Genomic DNA, 8,661 nt, shown 5'->3' with positions numbered 1-8,661 from the left:
GGAGCCTGCTTCCCCCCACCGCACCGGCCTGCCTGCCTCTCTGCCTACTTGTGGTCTCTCTCTCTCTCTGTCAAATAAATAAATAAAATCTTTAAAAAAAAAAAAAAAAAAGAGTTGCATGGTCCATTAACTGAACCAGGCAGGCACCCCAAGAATATGATTTGAAGGCACTTACTGCTGGAAGACCGACCAGCAGTTAAGCGGGTTACACATGTATTTATCTCCTCATTACCAGGCAAATATTCCTCACCATATAAGCTGGAGATTCCTTTTTACAAAAGGCCAAATTACTCCAGCTGTTGGGCTTGGCCAAAAAAAGGACCAGAGAGTAACTATTTCAGACTTAGCCTGTCATGTGGTCTCACTGCGGCTGCTTCATCTGCTGTCACAGCGTGAAAACACTACAGACAGTGAACAATCCACAAACGAGGGTGGCCAGGCTCCAGAAGAACTTTACTCACAAAACTAGGCAGTGGGCCAGACAGAGGCCAGAGGCTGTGGTTTCCCCGCTCCTGCTCTGGCATTGGATAGTCCGAAGTCTTCTGCAATCAGAGGTTGGCAAAATACTTCACACAGTGTGAAATGATGCCGTTAGATGAGTAAAGAGCCAACGGCTGGAACAGCCTGTGAATACAGCCGGCAAGGAAGAAAACGCTCTGCCCCGGGTCAGAGAGCAGTAAGGACCCATCGCACCGGGGGTTGGGGAAGAGTCATTCTGGAATCCACTCACAGTGTAAAAAACTCGAGTAGAAAGTAGAGTTGAAGTTCAGTATTTGGGTCCTCAGTGTTGTCATAGAATATGCCAAAGTCCTGTAAGTTTCATTTCCTACGGGGCGGGGGGAGGGTCTTCCCTTTGTTTTAAGAAACAAAAAACAGGTTGCCTGGGTGGCTCAGTGGGTTAAGCATCTGCCTTCCTCTCAGGTCATGATCTCAGGGTCCTGGGGCCAGTCCTGCATCAGGCTCCCTGCTGAGCAAGGAGCCTGCTGCTTCCCCAGCTTGTGTGCACCCATGCTCGCTCTCTCTGACAAATAAATGAGTAAAATCTTAAAAAAAGAAAACAAAACAAAAAAACTACCTTTTCCATGTGGTTTAGTTGGTAGGTGGCAAACTATCACCGGGTATCAGTACATCTACTTGTAATTCTTTTTAATTAAAAAAATTTTTGTATAATTAATAATTTCCTTTATTTTCTACACAAAGGAGCCGTCTTTTTTTTTGTTGTGGTTCTTTTTTTTTTTTTTAATTATTTATTTATTTGACACAGAGACAGCAAGAGAGGGAACATAAGCAGGGGGAGGGGGTGTCTTTGCCTCAGGTCATGATCCCAGGATCCTGGGCTTGAGCCCTGCATTGGGCTCCCTGCTTGGCAGGAAGCCTCCTTTCCCCCTCTCCCACTCCCCCTGCTTCTGTTCTCTCTCTGGCTGTTGCTCTTTCTGTCAGATAAATAAAATCTTAAAAACAAAACGAAACAAAAAACGAGCAGGGGGAGTGGGAGAGGAAGAAGTAAGCTCCCCACTGAGCAAGGAGCCCAGTGTGGGGGCTTGATCCCAGGACCTTCAAATTAAAAACAACAACAACAACAACAGTGGGCGCCTGAGTGGCTCAGTGGGTTAAGCCTCTGCCTTCGGCTCGGGTCATGATCTCAGGGTCCTGGGATCGAGCCCCACATCGGGCTCTCTGCTCTGCAGGGAGCCTGCTTCCCCCTCTCTCTCTGCCTGCCTCTGTCTACTTCTGATCTCTGTCAAATAAATAAAATCTTAAAAAACAAACAAACAAACAAAACCATCAGTGGTGCCTGGGTGGCTGAGTCAGTTAACTATCTACCTTCAACTCAGGTCATGATCCCAGGGTCCTGCGATCGAGCCTGGCATCGGGCTCCCTACTCAGTGGGGAATCTGCTTCTCCCCTTCCCTCTGCCACTCCCCCTGCCTGTGCTTGCTCTCTCTCAAATAAATAAATAAAATCTTTAAAAAACAACAGCAGGGGCGCCTGGGTGGCTCAGTGGGTTAAGCCTCTGCCTTCAGCTCAGGTCATGTTCTCAGGGTCCTGGGATTGAGCCCTGCATCAGGCTCTCTGCTCAGCAGGGAACCTGCTTCCCCCTCTCTCTCTCTCCCTGCCTCTCTGCCTACTTGTGATCTCTCTCTCTCTCTCTGTCAAATAAATAAAATATTTTTAAAAAATAAAATAAAAAACAACAGCAACAACAAACAACCTGCCATCCCAAGGACATAGAGCGCCAGGACCCTGCACACATGGATGGCAGGAGTGCGAAATGGCACACCCGCTTTGGATATCAGTTTAGCAGTTTCTTAAAATGTTAACCCTACACTAACCTGTGACCTAATGATCCTCCTCCTAGATAAACTCAAGCGTATGTCCACACAAATACTCAGACACAGATGTTCATCATAACCATAACAGACAGAATGGCTCCCTAAAGATGTCCCTGTCCTAACCCCCGGAACCTCTGGTTGTTACCTTACACGGCTTTGCAGACACGATGATGAAGTTGAGGACCTTGACGTGGGGAGAACATCCTGGGTCATCTGGGCAGTTCCAGTATAATCCCAAGTCCTCTGAAGAGGGAGGCCAGAGGGTTGGTGTCAGATGTGACTTCAGGAACACAGGCTGGAGGGATGCTCTTTGAAGATGGCAGAAGGGCTGTGAGCCCTGGGGAACTTTCGATACACTCAACATTTCTGAATCTCAGAATAAGTAGGCCAAATGAAAGGGGTCAAAGAGTGCATGACATGTGAGTCAATTTATATAAAATTCTAGAATATGTGAATGGATCTACTTTGACAGATCAGTGGGTGCCTGGGGATGGGGGAGGAGGGAAGGAGGGTGACAAAGGGGACTTGTGGAGGCAAAGGAGATCTATTGATGTGATGATTTCATGGGTGCCTACATACAGTCAAAACACATCAAACTGTGTGCTTTAAACGCAGTTTACGGTCCATGAGTTATACGTCAATAAAGTCACGAAAGAACAATGAAGTCATCTAGGAAAAAGCCAAGACTAGCTCAGGGTAACAGTGATGTTGAAAGTAGAACTCCAGCCATTCTCCCAGTCCCAGGGCTCTAATTAATCTATAAGACTACTTGAGATATGCGTTTTTAGCCAGTCTCTCTCTCTCTCTATCTCTCTTTTAAAGGGTGGGGAGCGGCAGAGAGAGAGAGAGAATCCCAGAGCAGGCTCCACACTCAGCACGGAGCCCAATGCAGGGCTTGATCTCACGACCCTGACTGAGATCATGACTTGAGCCGAAACCAAGAGACAGATGCTTAACTGACTGAGCCACTCAGCCTCCCCAGCCAGTCTCTTTTTTATTTTTTATTGTCTTGAGATTTTATTTTTAAAATAAAAATTTATTTTTAAGTAATCTCTACACCTGCCACGGGACTTGAACTCACAACCCTGAGATCAAGAGCCACAAGACTCCACTGACTGAACCAGCTGGACTCTTTAGATGCAGGGCCTGAGCCTGGGCATAGTTGGGCCTTGAGATGTCAGGTTATACAATGTTCAGCCACCCCAATCTGCAAAACATGTCACAATCAAGTGTGCACAGGGCTCTACAGTTTTCGTAAGAACGTTTGAAGCCATGTCATCATCTATTACTTCTCCCCCAACTTCTTTAAACTTCATGATAAATGTTTTTTTTTTAAAGATTTTTAATTTATTTATTAGACAGAGATCACAAGTAGGCAGAGAGCCAGGCAGAGAGAGAGGAGGAAGCAGGCTCCCCGCGGAGCAGAGAGCCCGATGCGGGGCTCTATCCCAAGACCTTGGGATCATGACCTGAGCCGAAGGCAGAGGCTTTAACCCACTGAGCCACCCAGGCGCCCCTGTGAGGTTTCTTTTTTTTTTTTTTTTTTAAGATTTATTATTTATTTGACAGAGAGAGATCACAAGTAGACAGAGAGGCAGGCAGGTGGAGAGAGAGGGAGGGGGGGGAAGCAGACTCCCTGTCAAGCAGAGAGCCCGATGCGGGACTCGATCCCAGGACCCTGAGATCATGACCTGAGCCGAAGGCAGCGGCTTAACCCACTGAGCCACCCAGGCGCCCCCTGTGAGGTTTCTTAATAGCAAAATCAGAAATATAAGTACCTTTGGGAGTCTCTGTTCTTCCTGCCCCAGTAAAACTGTCTGTAGTAAGGACTGTCACAAAAATAAAAACATGGCAAAGGACTAAAACGTATTTCTTCTATTCTTTCTTCTCCTTCTCCTCCTCCTCCTCCTCCTCCTTCTTCCTCCTCCTCCTCCTCTTCCGCCTTCTCCACTTTCTCTTCCTCCTCTTCTTCCTCTTTCTCCCCTTTCCCTCTTCTTCCCCTTCCGCTTCCTCTCCTTCTTCTCCTTCTTTCTTGATGGTTCTTCTTCATAAGCAAATATCGGAGGGCCAGGGCTGACAGCACATCCCAGGACGCAGGTGGCAGCCCAGCACCTGGGCAGGCAGGTGGGGCGACAGGTGTTTTCAGTGTGTCTCAGCTTTCTGGCATCTGCCAGATTCTGCTCCGCTAATCAAAGACCAAAGTGCTACTTCTTAATTTGTGAGTCTCCAAAGCAAAGACGAACCGGAGAAGATATGGTCTCAGCAGGAAAGTGAGTCATTTAATAAGAACAATGATTCATGGAAAGAACAAACCCAACTGTGGGAGAATAATTACCGACACGGCAGCTGCTTTGGACCAGAGTGAACCGAGGACCCTGGGACGCAGTTACGGAGAAAAAAAATAAAAATCACTCCGTGTGTGACTCCTGGGGAAGGAATGAAGCCAGAAATACACCAAGTACAGTTAATTTTATTTTTTTAGTTATTTTAAAAAAATATTTATTTATCTGACAGAGATCACAAGTAGGCAGAGAGGCAGGCAGAGAGAGGGGGAAGCAGGCTCCCCATGGAGCAGAGAGCCCGATGCAGGGGGCTCAATCCCAGGACCCTGAGATCATGACCTGAGCCAGAGGTAGAGGCTTAACCCACTGAGCCACCCAGGTGCCCCTATTTTGTTATTTTTAAGTAGCTCCATGCCCAGTGTGGAGCTCAATGCGGGGCTTGAACTCATGACACTGAGATCAAGACCTGAGCTGAGGTCAAGAGTCAGAGGCTCAATAGACTGAGCTGCCCGGGCGTCCCCTTATTTTCTTAAAGTAAACTTTACCCCTGATGTGGGGCTTGAACTCACCACCCTGAGATTAATAGTTGCACAAGCTGCTGACTGAGCCAGCCAGGTGCCCCCAGAATAGAGTTCACGTAGTAGAATCTTTCAGTGTTTTTCAAAAAGGAAGGGAATGTTCATAAAAACATTTGCATTACAGAAAAGCGAAGACTTGGACTACTCTAACTTAAACATGAAGTTTGCATTTTTCTTTTACAAAAAGTCGCATGTTTCAAATTTACTGGCCCTTTCAGCAATGACAATAGCTCTCAGTAATGTGCTGCTCACAGATCTGCCATAAACACACACACGCACACACACAATCTGCACTTTGTGGAGGAAGGGCCAATTTGCCACAGGATGACACAAAAATTACTTTTTGACAGATTTTTGCTAGGGGCAGGACATTATGAAAAATGGACATTTGGAATATTCCTAGTATTACATGATTGGGTCCTACATAAGAGCTCTTACATCCGCAAACCTAAATATGTTGGAAATAGAGTTTTCTAATCTGTTTAAAAATCCTCCAAACAGGGGCACCTGGGTGGTTCAGTCAGTTAAGCATCTGCCTTCCGGTTGGGTCACGATCCCGGAGTCCAGGGACTGAGCCCCTCATCAGGCTCCCTGCTCAGTGGGGAGCCTGCTTCTCCCTCTGCTGCTCCCCCTACTCTTGTGCTCTTTCTCACTCTCTCTCAAATAACTAAAATCTTAAAAAAAAATAAAAACCTTGGGACGCCTGGGTGGCTCAGTTGGTTAAGCGGCTGCGTTCGGCTTGGATCATGATCCCGGGGTCCTGGGATCGAGTCCCGAATCGGGCTCCTGCTCGGCGGGGAGCCTGCTTCTCCCTCTGCCTCTGCTTGCTTCTCTGAGTGCTTGTGCGCTCGCTCGCTTTTTCTCTCTCTGACAAATAAATAAATAAATAAATGATCTTTAAAAAAAAAAACAAACTTCCAAACAAAGAATTTAAATGGATTTTTGATCTACTTGTTAATGACATAAAAATATGATCCCTTTTTCGTTTGTCAGGATAATTTGTAGACATTGTGGAAAATGAAAGTTTCTTCAGTCAAAACCAGATATTCAGCCTTGACCTCTGCTCATCTTACAGAGAAACTACCAGACATGGGTGTCCTGTGACAATAAAACCCCTCCTCCCAACAAACTGTCTTACACACACTCACACACTCACACACATGCACACACTGCCCCCATACCAGAGCCTCCTGGAAGCCTCTAGATCCAACTTTTAATTTATAGGAAAAGTAGAGCCCAAAGGCACACACTCAAGCCTATCCAGAGGATACAGTCCTTGCTCTCCAACAGTGGGAAACTCTTGGAACAAACGGCCACGTTTCTCCAACAAATTGCAAAGGTGGAGGCAGGGCCTGTTATGCATTGAACTGTGCCCCATCCCCCCGACTCATAAGTAGAAGCCCTCACCCCCCAACGTGACTGCATTGGGAGACAGGCCTGTGAGGAGGTGATTAAGGCTCCGTGAGGTCACAGGGGGGGACACAGCGGGAAGGGGCTATCTGGAAGCCAGGAAGAGAGACCATACCTGAGACCAACCCCACTGATCCTTGATCTCGGACTTCCAACCTTCAGAAGGGTCAGCAAATGTGGATTCTGTTCCTGCAGCCCAGGCTGACTCGCACAGTAGAGGGGCTGGGGTGGGGCTGCTCTGGGGAGGGTGGGAGGTGAAGGGGGACCGTCCAGACGTAGAGACACTTCATATTAGTCAGTTATGTGTATTTTACCACATTGGAAATAAGTGAAACAAAAACCATATCAATTAACCTTAATCATCCTCATCACCATCGTCTTGCACAATTTATGATATAGCGAGATAACAAGGAATTTGAACACAGTGGGTATTGGAGGATAGTAAGGGATTCTTGTTTTCAGGTGGGACATTGCGGTGTGTGTGTGTTTATAAAAGGGTCCTGCTTGGAGAGCTAGAGATAGAATCATTGGCGGGTGAAATGATGTGATGGTTGGGGTTTGCTGTAGAGTAAGGTGATGGGGGTCGCCTGGCTGGCTCAGTGGTAGAGCATGTGGCTCTCAAACTCGGATCAAGGTCGTGAGTTGAAGCCCCACGTTAGGCGTGTACCTACTTTAAAAAAAAATAGAATATCATGGGATTGTGAATGCTGGACATTGGGGCAGATGGAACTTTGTTATACTCCTCCATCTGATTTTGAATATGTTCACAATTCTACATAATGCAGAGTTTGAAAAAAAAGAAAGTGAAGCCAATGGTAACCAAAAACTTCCATGTAATTATAGATGGAACTGACAAAAAAAGTTGTGCCCTCGTTTACTGCTCTTAGCAAGGATACTCTTCCCCTTATACCGACGTGTCCTGGTCAGGTGTCTTCCCCAGCTGTCAAGGACATTAGGGCCAAGCGTTGAAATGACCTGAATAGCTTAGAATAACTCTATAAAAGCATTAAGTCAAAATCTGGAAAAGATGAAGTATATTATTATATTTCTTATTAAAATATTAATACTGTTTAAGGGGCCAATATATTTTTGTATGAGCTATAAAGAAAATAAAATACAAATTGCTTGCTAACAACACTATTTACTGGGGCAGGGGCACCTGGTGATCCAGTCCATTAAAAGTCCAACTCCTGATTTCACTTCAGATCTTGATCCATCCATTCCTTCATTCAATCCATCCATCCTTCCATCCATCCTGCCCATCCATCCATTCTCACTCTCTCTCATCTGTTCATTAATCCATCCATCCATCCATCCATCCATTCCGTCCATCAATCCATCATCCCTCCCCCCATCTGTCTGTTCATCCATCCATCCCTCCATCTATCCATCCACCATCCATCCTTCCTTTCTTCCATCCTTCCATCCATCCATCCATCCATCTAAATACTTGTCAAACACCAACTATGTCCCAGGCCCTGTTCCAGGCATGGGGGACAGAGCAGAGAACAACAGACAAAAACCCTTGCCTGCACAGAGCTGGCATCCAGGAAGGGGAGACAGACAGTAAACAAAGAAACAGAGAAACCCGCAATGTCAGGTAATGACAGGGTGTAAAGATAGCAGCGGAGTGGGTAGGTGGTGGCCGATTTGGTGGTCAGGACTCGCAGCCACCCTTGAGCTGAGCCCTGATTCAAGGGAGGTTTGAGCCTTCTGAAAATCTCGAGTAAGAACACGTTAAAAATCCCTAGGCTGGGACTTTGCTTTCCTTGATTTTTTTCTTTGTTAACTTTGAAACTATTTTTTTTTTTTAAGATTGATTTATTCATTTTAGAGAGGGAGAGGGAGAGGGAATCTCAAGCAGACTCCAGACTCCATCCATGCTGAACATGGAGCCTGACGTGGGGCTGGATCCGACATCCTGGTATCATGACCCGAGTGCAGCTAAGAGTCACATGCCTACGCCACTGAGTCCCCCCGAACTTTTATTTATTTATTTATTTAAAGATTTTATTTATTTATTTGACAGAGAGAGAGATCACAGGTAGGCAGAGAGGC

Source organism: Lutra lutra, chromosome 13 (assembly GCF_902655055.1).
Source record: "Lutra lutra chromosome 13, mLutLut1.2, whole genome shotgun sequence".
In the NCBI taxonomy this organism is placed as follows: domain Eukaryota; kingdom Metazoa; phylum Chordata; class Mammalia; order Carnivora; family Mustelidae; genus Lutra; species Lutra lutra.
This window is presented reverse-complemented; position numbering follows the sequence as displayed.